Below are 12,794 nucleotides of genomic sequence, written 5' to 3'. Positions count from 1 at the left end.
CCAGGCATCTCCTTGAAAATGGCGATTGGCACAGGAGGCCAGAAGTGCAAGAGTCCAATTGCTGGGCTTATCGTACGTTTGTGTGCAGGCATGTATGTATACACTAGGACCTCCCTTATTCACACAGATAACTGGCAGGCAAGATGGAGCTGGATTGAGAGCCTGAATCTGGATTCAAACAGTCTCCAGTTCCTGGTGTGTTTGGCCCTGAAGCTGTAGTTCAGGCCCCACACTAGAGCACCGTGCAGGTTGACAAGTGAGGTTGATGTTGAGTCTTTCATTATACCACCACATGGGGTACTAGCAAGGAGCTCCCAGGTCATATAGTCACAGAGTCTAAAAAATGATCTGAGAGCTCCTTGTATCTGCTATTACGTTCCGCTGAGCAATGGAGGAAAACTCCGGATTTGAGTGGGTTTTATGGATTAGCAAACTGAGAATTTGTCCTGCTGTGTTTTGTAAAATAAGGGAGAAGCCCACAGCTGCCGAAGCGACTGCAGTTAACGAGGGGACAAAGTCTGAGTCCTTTACTCAGAGCATACTCAACCCTTACTCTTTAGGCAATACCTAAATACAGCATGTTTGTACAGTATGGCCCCCTGTGGCTGGTCCACAGATGAGAGCTGCCTACTACTGTTCCCAGGGCATAAGTGGTTTAGCTCAAGTGGCAAGAGTCTGTGCTTTGCTGCTTTTCGTCTGCATTCAAATCCCATTAACGGTCGGGGTGGGGGGAAGATATGTAAGGTTCCTACACCATGTATGAGAAAGGGAGTGCTGCATTTCAGCCTGTGAATTTTCTTTGGATTATTTAATGGCTGATGTGTGAGTTGTCCCTTTACAGGGAGCAACTCACCTGTTCTAATTCTATATGTTAGGGAGGGGATATAATATTCTCTCTGATCACACAGGGTGTTATCACAGCAGTATGATCACTCAGGATTGCAGTGATTATCTGTGATGGGCCCTGTTTGCACTGGGAAGCCGTGTGAGGTTCTTACTGGAGGGGATATGTCTGGAGTGGTTTGCATGCGTCACATGTAATGTGAGTTGACATGATCAGCAGCTGAGAGGGAAGTAAACGGAAAATCTGGATTATTAGACACCAGTTTGCTCGGTGGTGGGTGGATGGACACAGCCCCTTTGCTCTCTGTGTGGTGCATGCCATGGCTGAATTGTAGGACGCAATGCTAGAAAGCGGTGAGTGGAAATAAGATGTACATTTTTAATGATGAGAGCAGTTAACCATTTGATCAATTTACCAAGGGTCGTGGTGGATTCTCCATTGCTGACAATTTTAAAATCACAATTGGATGCTTTTCTAGAGGACCTGCTCTAGGAATTATTTGGGGCAGGTCTCTGGCCTATTATATGACAAGTCAGACTAGATGATCACAATGGATCCTTCTGGCCTTGGAATCTGTGAGTGCCATTAATGTCCAGGGAAGCTGAGGGTGTTCAATGCCTTGTAGGATCAGCTCCCTTATTTTCCCAGAACCACATATTTCTTCTTCCTCGTCAGGCCTTTTATTCACACAGTGGTAGACCTCTAGGCCTCATAACTGCAGTTACTCTGTTAGGGACGAATCATGCAAGGTGCTGCATGCCCTCGATGTCCATGGTCAGGGTGTTGAGGGTGCTTTTAGTAGTGGGCATTCGGCACCCTGCCTAACCAGTTCCTTAGTAGATCCTATTATGGGAGATGCTCTGTTTTGCGGCCTTTACCCACAATTTTAAGGAAGCTTGGGAGGGTGGTGATTCCAGGGATTTTCAGTGTTTCCTGACTTAGAAGGAATTCTTAGGCAGCTGTGTCCCTTATTGGTGAGTGTGTGCATCTATTGTGAGTGGGATGCAGTCACTGCTAAAGCATGAACAGATTCCCACTAGCGCCCATGTGAAAAAACTCTGATTTTCACAAGTGTTCACCACGCTACCCCTTGGAGGAATTGCCCCAGAAGGGAACATTGCAGAGAAACAGCAGATGTGAATACCCAGAGGGCAGCTTTCCCCCACAGGACCCAGCGACCTGTCTCAGGTATGCTGTCAAAGCGCCATGCTCTTTGGGGGATATTTCTTTTGCCCAGTGCTAGATTCCCATCAGGGCTGTGCCAGTGACTCACAAGAGGACATTGTGCAAGGCACTCCTTGGGGCTCGGTTCCACCCACCTGGAAAATCAGGTAGACCCAGGACTTGGATGAGAAGCAGAAGCTGCGTCCCCACAGCTAGGCCACTCTGGGATAAATAACTCAGCCACAGCATCTGCACCAGAGCACAGCCTCCTGTGCGTTAAAATTCCACACGGGGATCCCGAGCTTTTGGTCTCCTGGCAAAGCCTCAGTGAGAGAATAAAGACATTAAGGAGCTAGCCAGGTATAAAAGCTGCTTAATAACACTAATAATCATCATCTTAACTCTCCTGGGGCACCACGTGGCAGAGCTATGGTAGTGTCCCACTTCCCTCTAAGGCCTTGTCTACATGGCAGTCCAGACAGCATGAGTCTGAACTACGTCTAAACAGGGTGCTCTCGAGCAGAGCGCTGCCAACGCTGGGCCCAGTCCAGACCCGCTGAAGTCAATCAGAGTTTTTCGATTGACTTTGGATCTGGCCCCTGTGCAGGACAGATGGGAAAGAACCACATTACAAGGTGCTGTCTCAGCCTGTGCCCTAGACCCTGTTCTGGCAAACACAGTTAGAGTGCGAGCCTGGGGACAGCAGTCATGGCCTCCCCGGTTACCAGCTGGAGCTGTAAATGGGAAGCTGCCCTGATAGTACTGAATGACCAAAGGTTTCCCCCGGGCAGTGAGCGAGGAGACCTAGTTCATGTCTGGCAAGCAGCTTCTTGCCCAGACTGCCGAGCCCTCAAAAAGATGGGTCACCTCTGGTTTCTAGGGTGTAGTAGGAATAGTTTTGTGATTAAAGTACAGGCCAGGGGTTGTCCAGCACTCTGAGTCCTATTCCTGACTCTGCCTCCAACTCTTTCTGAGATCTTGGGTGAGTCATTTAACCTCTCTGCTTCAGTTTCCTGTCTGTAAAATGGAAATAATGCCAGCCGGGAAGAGGTGTTTTGAAGCTAAGTAATGAGCACTTTGAGCTCCTGGAATGGGAGGTGCTATAAAAGCATTGAGTATCATAAGGAAGTCCAGGAGCCTTGCACAGAAACCCAGACAGTGCAGAGAACTGCAGTGAGACTTCAAGAGCAGACCACTCCTCAGCAACTCTAGTTCCAAAGAATGTGGAACAAGCCCACAAACTGCAGTTGCGGCCCCTAAATCTTACGGAGCTAGCCCTGATTCCTCCACGCCTCTAGATTCAGTCCTCACAATAGTCCCAATCCCATCCCTCCAGCCAAAGGACGGTTGCCGCAGCAAAAGGGAAGGAACAAAAATCCCTACAAGCCAGCTCCTTCAAAGAGCTGAGCAGCAAGCAGTGGAGTTCGTCAAACCCCTTCCAAAGTTTGCACCAAACTTCCCAGCTAACTTCCCAGTCGGAATTGCCACTTGGCAGATATTCCCTGCAAGTAATTGAACCAGTGCTGCAAATCCAGCACTTTTCAGCTGCATTATCCAAAGTGTAGAAGTCTCTGGGTGTTATTTAATGGTAAAAAGGACTCCCGCCTACCTCTGCTGGGACATCATTAATCTTTGCAGAAAAGCATCAGGTCTCCTATCACTGAGAACATACCCGGTGATGAGGCAGATAAATTACAGAACGCAAACTGCCCTCTGAGCTCTGCTGATATCAGGATGGAGTTTGATTCCCACTTCCTGCAATGGTGCCTGCGCGTTGCACGTGAGACCTTCCATCAATGGCTAGAGAGAACTCACCTCCAGACCCTACGATCCAGGATTTGTAGTGACTGGTTCCCCTCCCCCCCCAGCTTACACCAGGTACATCGCTGACTTCAGCAGAGTCAGTCCAGATTTACACCAGGGTTCCATAAGAACAGAACCAGGCACATTCAGATTTTCAGGAGGCCAGTCAGCCTGTGAGCTGCTTGGTCCTTAAGAGCACATGGGAGACCTTATGTTCTGGTTGCAGCACCAGTCAGGAGCAAAAAGATAGAGAACAACTTGCTCTGCTCACTAGCTCCTCTAGTGGGCAATGATGGCGCAGGAACGGGATGGGCAGGAGTGGTGCTGTGAAAGTTCATTTAAAATAACCCAGTCCAGTGAGAGAGAGCACTGTCTAGCGGTTAGGTCAGTGAAGCAGGCATCTGGCCCAGCAGCCCCAATTCCCAGTTCTGCCAGTGTGAGCATGGGCAAGTTGCTTCCACTCCCTCATGCCTCAGTTTCTCCATCTGTACAACGGGGATAATGGGGCTGTTGTGAGAGGGAGTGTTTGTGGAGTGTTCTCAGCTCCTCGGACTGCAGCAAGCACTCAGATAAGGGTGAAACCCTATGATATAATCCTCCAGGAAATGAGCTTGAAAATGGACCAAAGGAATCATGAAACCTCTTACTGTTCTGGAGGGGAGAGGGTCATGGCCCTTCTGACCTCCCCACCCCCGATCCCAAGCTGTTCTCTCTCCTACCCTTGGCTGTTAATCAAGATCTCTGGTGAATCACCAGCACCAAGCATTAGTGAATCAATTAGGCCATTCGGTGTCAGAGCAACAGAGTGGTTCAGGAACTGTCAAATATTTGCAGAAAGAAATCACCCTGCGGGCTGAGGGGTGGAGGAGTGAGGCCGTTTCACTTGGCTCCCATTATCATATAATCTCTTCAGTTTAGCCAGCCAGCGTGGGGGTTAGCGGGGCAAGGGAGGGGCTGTTTTACTCTAGCTGCAGATAGTCTTGCTAGGCTCAAATATTTTAAAAAAACCCAAACCAAACCCAAAAAACCATCCTGGAAAATCTCGTTCTGGACACTCCAGGGCTAGGGGTCACCTCAGGCATAGCAGGCAACTTGGCCCCTGAGGTTAGGGGGTGTGTGTGTGGAGGGGGGGTTCTTCAGCATGTGGGGATGGGGGGACACATAGGCACCTGGGGTTAGGGGGTGTCTCAGGCATGCAGGGTTTGAGGGGCATCTTGGCCCCCCGAGGCTGGTGCTCTTTCGAACACCCACGGCTGTGGTCATCCTAGGCACTGTGGGGGGTGAGGGTGTCTCGGGTAGCAAGGGTCAGGGAAATCCCAGGTTTGATTTCTGTTCTCAAAGCTGTGATGTCAGCATGTGAGAGCCATTTGCAGACTCACTCGGGCACACCTCTGCTTTCTGACCACTGAGATCTGTCGCCCATCAGGCAGTCAATATGTGGTCATAGAGTTGTTTATCCAGACTTTTAGCCACTCAGCTCATTGCTGGGCAAGGTGGGATATACACGGTGCTTTCCCCAAGGACATGAGCCTTACAGGTAGGAAAAAGAAAAGGAGGACTTGTGGCACCTGAAAGACTAACAAATTTATTTGAGCATAAGCTTTCGTGAGCTACAGCTCACTTCATCAGATGCATTCAGTGGATGCATTCAGTGGATACTGAATGCATCCGATAAAGTGAGCTGTAGCTCACGAAAGCTTATGCTCAAATAAATTTGTTAGTCTCTCAGGTACCGCAAGTCCTCCTGTTCTTTTTGCGGATACAGACTAACAGGGCTACTACTCTGAAACAGGTAGGAAAGTAGGTCAGGAAAAACCCCTTTTCCTGCAATGCGCAGTGTATGTCTAGGGCATGTGCCTGCAGCACTGTAATGACCCTGCTGTGCCTTTCTCTCGCTCCTTTCATCCAAGGCTCTAAAGGGATTTATAAACATTAACGAAAGGTTCCCAACATCCTTAGGAAATGGGGAAATATCTGAGTCTCAATGGGGATCCACTGAGTAAAGTGGGGATCAGATAGGCCTACCTCCAGTACTTAAAGTGGTCTGACAAAAGTGGAGGGTAAAACAGCTTTGGTAAGACAGTGCTAGAAGTGCCACCCTTCAGCAACCCAGCTCATATAAAAAAAATTGTTTCCAGGTCTGTAACAGCCCCTCTCTTCCCCCCCCCCACACCCACATCCCCCCACAACCTTTAAATACTGCCTGCCTCTTGGGTTTGTAAAGCACTTCCAAGTCCTCCCATGAAAGGCACTAGAGAAAGGCAAAGTATCATTATTATGAGCATTATTATTGGTATTACAGTGATGCCTAGAGACTGCAGCTGAGATCAGGCCACCACTGTGCGAGGCGCTGTAGAAACACATAGCGAGAGGTAGTCCCTGCCGAAGAACTCACAATCTAAATAGACAAGACAAAGGCAGGAGAAAGAAGAGAATCGTTACCCCACTTTACTGCTGAGGGAAATGAGGCCAGAGAGAATAAGTGATGTGGTCAAGGTCACACAGGGAGCAGAATCAGGGAGTGAATCCAGATCTATCAGGTCACAGACCACTGCCCTGAACTCAGACTATCCTGCTTCACTTGGAAACTGTTATTGCTTTTATGTCTGTTCTTTTATCATCTTGACAAAACTGTCCCTAGCTGAGCACCTGCCTCCTGGGAAGCTGTACTATGGTGAGGAACATTTCGGGAGGAAGACAAGAGGGCATTGGTTAACTCAGTTGAAATATACTGGGAGAAAGGAGCTTTCCCAAGGGACGAAGGGCTCGACTCAACGCCCACTGGGGCCAATGGGAATCCTCCCGATGATGTCAGTGGGCATGGGGTCCCGCTGTCAGTAAAGATGGCAGGCACATTGCTAGGTTACCGTATGTCTGGCTGGCACATGCGCAAGCAATTTGCAGAGGGATGCTCTCCATTTTCAGCCTCTCAAAATCTTGTGCCGCCAATTGATGGGGTGGATGAAAGAAAGAGCAACGGGAGGCATTCGTTCCGAGGTCAGCAGCACTGATTTCACATCCAAGGTCTGATGAGGCAGGCTGGGTTGATAACCAGGCTCAGAAAGCTGGGAGTGGACTGGGCTACAGAGCCCGTGACCTCTCTAGATTGAGGTTTGAATCCAGCTAGCAGCAGCCAGAAGTTGGTGCTATCTAATGGCTGTTTTGTTGCTTTCTGAAAATACATTTGGTGGGTTTAAAGCCAAGTCCCAGTGAACAACATCAACTTCACAGAACTACTGGCACTAGCCAGCTTCCTTGATGGGACCATCGGAGTTGCCGTACTGGATCAGAGCAGTGATCTGTCTACTCCAGTACCAGATCCTCCAGTGTAGTGGGTAGTTGTGGAATAACCTAAATAGAAGTTTCTTCTGAACCCCCATCAGTAGAGTTGGCTTAAGCCCTGACGCAGGAGGGCTTGTGTCCCTTTTAACATGTTTTATTTAACTATGGATGTTCTCATCATATGTATAAACATCCGATCCTGGTTTGAACCCCACTAAGCTCCATCCTCACTGAGACCTAGTGGCAGAGGGTTCTACGGGGATGTATTGTATCATAAAAGAATTTCCTTTTATCAGTTTTCAATTGGTTATATTACAGTGTCATTGAAAGTCCCTTTGCTGTAGTATTATGAGGAATGATAGATAGGAGCCCCTGATTTACCTTCTCTACCCCACTTATTACTTAGATTGCAAGCTCACGGCAGCAGGCACCAGCTTCTTGTTCTGTGTTTGTACAATGCCTAGCACAAGAGGGTCCTGGTCCGTGACTGGGGCTCCTCGGTGCTATCTCAGTACAAATAATTAATGGTCATAATAATATTTTGTTTGCCTCGATGATGATGATGTATTATTTGTACTGCAGGGGTGCCTAGAGGCCAGGCCCACCATTGTGCTCGGTGCTGTACAAACATATCATAGAGACAGTCCCTGCTCTGAAGAGCTTCCATGTCTCTCTTCATTTCTCTCCTCTCAAAACTAAACAGTGCCAGACTTTGCAATCTCTCTTCAGTTGAAGTGGAGAGGGCAGGAACTAACAGTGTCTGAGAGCCTGAGGCTAGCCATGTCGGACGGGGGTGATTTTTTTACCGACATAGTTATAGTAGCACAAGCCCTCATATAGATGCAGTTACACAGCTACAAAGGTAACTTATACCAGTATAGCTTCTTCCCCTTCCCATACGGGAAAAACTATTCTGGGATATACCACCTTTATCCGGATGTAACTGTGAACATGCTAGGCTGGGCTGCTTTAACGATGCCAGTGTAGTTATAGCAGTACAACTTCCTAGTGTAGACAAGGCCTGAACTCCCCTCTGCCCCCTGGAGGGGGTCCCTGCGGGTCAGGAGCAAGGCAGATTGGGGGGAGAAGCTGGCGCTGATGCTGCCTGTGGGTAAACAGTCTCCATGCCCTTCAATCCAGCCCCTTTTGCCCACGCTACCCTCCCATGCACAAACAAATAAAAGGAAAGCAAGGCCAGTGGGGATCTCGGCCACAGCACATGGAAATGTCAGCATGCAGCACAGCTTGTTCTCAGACTCACAGCCAGCCTCTTCTCCGCAGCACGTACTGACGTGCCAGGCTCCTTGGCCACTGCAACAAGCCAAACACAGGATCAGTTCCCATTTACACACAGGCTTGCTTCACACAGAGAGAAGGCCCCACTGTGGGGCAGCACAGGGAAAGGTGACTGAGCTAGCATTGCACACAGTGTGCCCCTCTACGCCCCGTCAAGGCGGTGACCCATACGTTCCATGATCAGCACTTCCTCAAGCTTCGCCTAAATCTGACAGTCTCATGGAAAAAAGAAGGCTCTGACAGTAGAACAGGGGCTTTTTTGCTCTTGCCCAGCTGCGGAACCACAAAGCACTAAACTGCATGGTCCCTTCTCTAAGGCACTGACTCAACTGGAGTCAGTGGCCACGTGTGAGTCCTCCTACCGCTTGTGGCAGGAAAGGGGAGGGGCCTGAGTCAGGATGCATCCCCCACTGCTCACTTGCTCTGCGCTGGAGCCATTGTCTGGGAGGCACATGATGAAGCAACACCACTTAGCTCAGCTGTTTTGCAAAAGCACCAGGGATGGGTGGCATAAGATTTTAATTCTGCGAAGTGATGCCATCCTAACCCAGCGTTAGAGAGGTGCACAAGGGCGTCAGGGCTCCTAATAGACAGAAGGAGGCCCAGCGCCATCTCAGTTTGTTGCAGTGATATTTTCTCATTGCTTTAATTCAGAGTATCCCAGTACCAAGGTCAGGGTTGCCACATCAGGCACACACATACAATGTGACACAGCCGGCTTATGCATTTGTGGCCTGTCATCAGTAGAGGCATCATGTTGTAGAGCAGGGTGAGGACAGTCTGTCTTTGTGAGGTGGATTCTGATCCCCTCATTCACACTGAATAGCCCTTCACTCCTCCAGCAGCCCCACCGACTGCAGGCCAGTGGAGACAGCTGCTGTTCAGCACGAGTGAGGGGAAGCTCTGACTGTGATGAGACGAGACTGGGAATACCGTGTCCATGCACAGGCACAAAAGGAGGAGACCAGCGAGCGAGAGGGGGTGCAAAGGTGAACCATGAAGTGGATGAAGGGGACTAAGGAATTGAGTTGTGAGAAAGGATTAAAAGAGCTACGGGCCAGATCACAAGCCCAGCTCCACTGGGGCCACTCTAAGGTAACTCCTCAGTGGAGTTGCTTCAGGCTGGATCATGCCTAACACGAAGTTCCCTGGAGAGAGGGTGGGAATTCTCTGGTGTAAATGGGAATGGGCTAAATTGGCAATGGAACAAGTGCTAATCTATATTCTACAAGATTCATGGGCATAATTCCATCCCTTAGGGGCGGAATATTTTTACCAGCCTAGTTATGCAAGTAAAGGCCCTACTACTGACACATTTCAGAGTAGCAGCCGTGTTAGTCTGTATTCGCAAAAAGAAAAGGAGTACTTGTGGCACCTTAGAGACCAACAAATTTATTTGAGCATAAGCTTTCGTGAGCTACAGCTCACTTCATCGGATGCATCCGATGAAGTGAGCTGTAGCTCACGAAAGCTTATGCTCAAATAAATTTGTTGGTCTCTAAGGTGCCACAAGTACTCCTTTTCTTTTTGCGACTACTGACACAGTTATACTGGTATAAGGTGTTTTATACTGTAGAGTGAGCTTTGCTTTGCCAAACTGGATTAAGCTACACTCACATAAGCACCTTTCTACCAGTATAACTGTGCCCACACTAGGGGGGTTTGCCACTTTAACTGTAGTTACACAAGACTGAAGGAACTTGACCACCCCCACGTGAGGTAGGACACTGCTATTGTCCCCATTGTGCAGATGGAGAACTGAGTAGTTTAGTGACTTGCTCAAAGTCATAGAGAGAATCTGTAGCAGAGCAGGGGAATCAAACCCAGGTTGCCAGAGTTGCAGGCTAGTGACCACTCTTCCTCCCCACAAAGCCACCTTTGCAGAACACCTCTCAGACATGGGTGCTCCCCTAAGGGCAGGTGACATTGCCAGCGCTTGTTACACTCCTCAGAGTGTGGGCACCTGGGCACATCCCAAAGATGGGGACATCTGGCCTCCATGTTTTGTCATTAGCTTCAATGGAAGAAGTGTACCTGCTGGCATAGCAAGGTGCCACTTTCTCCCCTGGCTTTGGCCTAGGAGACGCTCCCCCTGTTGAGATCCCTGCCCAGCTCTCAGGCCCAGGGGGACAGGGAAGGCCATGTAACACGTCACACCCTGTTTAATACCCCTTCCAGCCTCTCTGAGTGCAACTATAACATCGGTCACCCAGGAGGGTCAGAGGGAAGATGACTCCATCCTATTTCGGAGCCTACAGGGATGAATCTCTGCCCACTACAGGAGAGATCATGATGGGACCTGTATGTGTTTGGTGCCTCCTCCCCGTATAGGAGTCTCCAGCAAGAGATAGGGAAGTCTCTCCCACCTCTGCATTGTCCCCCGCCCCCCGACCAAGGAGAAGGGCATCCCTGCCATCCCTGCCCAAGGGAAAAATGCACTCAGCACTCTGTCAGGCCAGGGGCGTCCCACCGCCCCCAGGCGTGGAAGGAATGCCCTCTCCCCACCGCCAGGCAGGGTGCTGTCAATTCCTCCCTGCATACACCGGTCAGCATCGCCTCCACAAGCTGCTGGTCACAGCCCTGCTGGGGCTGCGAGCGGTTTCCCTTCTTGTTTCGGAGGAAAATCACTCCCGTCCTGGTTCCTGTGTGAGCAAGCCAGCCACGGTGACCTCTGACCCCGACGTAGGGGGACAGGAGTCACTGCCTGCATCAGCCCCTGCTTGGCCCAGCCCGAGGCAATATGGGAGAGCGGCTTAGATTTTCCCAGAATGCACTGGGCAACTGGGCAGGAGTTTCCCCTCCCCTGGATCTATCTGGCAGAGATGGGGTCGAAGCCTATCTGTGGTGGGGAGATCAGAAAGGAAGGACCAAGAAGCTCTCAAAATACCCCAGAGGCTTTTCAGCCAAGACGCACAGTCTGCTGCGGGGGTTAATGGCACTGCCTGTTTAATGCAGCCCCCAGTCTCATTCAAGGGAATGGGGCCTGGGAAGCTCCCTCGTCCTCCCCAGCAGGCTGCATCTTGGCTCAGTGGCTGGGGATTTCCACAGCATCTCGGGGTGGGCTTGTGGGAAGCCGTGGGAAGGTCAGCTCCAAAGGTCATCAGGAAGCAGAAGGGGGCGGGAGGGGGAGGAAGATGAAAGGAACAAACAGCATTTACAACAAACAAAACCCAAGAGTGACTGTAGCAGCCCGGAAATATGCACAAGAGCATCAGACCTTTTCTGGCACTGGTTTGGAGCAGGGCTCAGGGAAGCTTTGGGGTCACCTAATCATGCTGGCATGTGCCACGGTCCAGGAGAGGCTGCGTCTCACTGGCAGTGTCCCTCTTTCTCTCTCTGGCTCTGCCTCTCTCCTGGCAGGATGTGGTCTGTGTCATGCAGGTCAGAAAAATAAACAGCAAATCTCTGTGCAGCACATTAGAACAAGCCTGTCCTGGATCTCCCTGTGCAGCCAGCACAGAGGAGAATCACACCTGCTCTCTGCAGGCTGGCCTGCCCCATTTGGTGCTTGCAGCAGCTGATGCAGCCACGGAATGTGTGTCAAATACGCTGAGCCAGATCCTCAGCTGGTGTAAACGGGCACCGCTCCATTGAAGTCCATGCTGAGGAGCTGTCTTTTCACGCCAGGAGCTTTCCACAGTGATACCCTAGCTGCGCATGAGGCTTGTCACCACTCGGCCCACACTGGTCCAGCGTGAATCCTCACCATGCTAATGTGGATTGGAAACGCAGGAGGTGTGGTTCCTCCCCCCAGCACACTCCCATAGGGCTCCAGCCCACCTTTCCGTCACCAGTATGGATGAAGGTCCCTTACACTCTATGTCCCGTGGGGCAGCGGTCTGGAAAGTCCCTTACCTTCATGCTCAGCGCCGGTCATTGTAGCAAGCATTCCCTTCTGTGAGATCAATGTGTTCCGGTGCAAACTACCAGCTCAGAGGAGATGAAACAGAAAGGACGAAGGTGAGGAGAGCTAGGGGCTAAGAATGACTGGGCCTCTCTCCTCTCGAGCCTACCTCTCCAGGTCAGGGCTGGAGAAGCTGGAATTTGCACTGGCAGGCCAAACTCCCTGTGCCAGACCCGTTCCAGAGCTGGACAGTGACCATTGATACCCAGGATTACAGTCCAGTGGGAAACTCATTAGTGGAGAGGAGGAAGAAAGGCGACAAGTGGAAACGCCGGCAGACGGAACAGTGACCAACTCAGGAGCTGCTTTGAGGCTTTCAGTGGGTGGCCCCAACAGCCGAGTGAGGGACTGTGGGCTCAGAGGGCAAGTTCTGTCCTTGGTTGATTGCCCAGGAGCTCCAGATGGCAGGCCCCAGTGCTGAGTATATGCCCAGCCCCATTACAAGCATGAACATCTCTCTTTCCGGTGCCTGCAGTTGAAACTGCTAGCCAGAACAGCCCT

General features: G+C 50.5%; 1 protein-coding gene across 5 annotated transcripts in view; it reads left to right on the top strand.

Moving 5' to 3' along the window:
• The window catches only part of PEBP4 (phosphatidylethanolamine binding protein 4), a 221,469-nt gene that overhangs the window by 207,120 nt on the left and 1,555 nt on the right, over positions 1–12,794 (top strand). The window lies entirely within an intron of this gene.

Source organism: Dermochelys coriacea, chromosome 26, assembly GCF_009764565.3.
Source record: "Dermochelys coriacea isolate rDerCor1 chromosome 26, rDerCor1.pri.v4, whole genome shotgun sequence".
Taxonomy (NCBI): domain Eukaryota; kingdom Metazoa; phylum Chordata; order Testudines; family Dermochelyidae; genus Dermochelys; species Dermochelys coriacea.
This window is presented reverse-complemented; position numbering and strand designations above follow the sequence as displayed.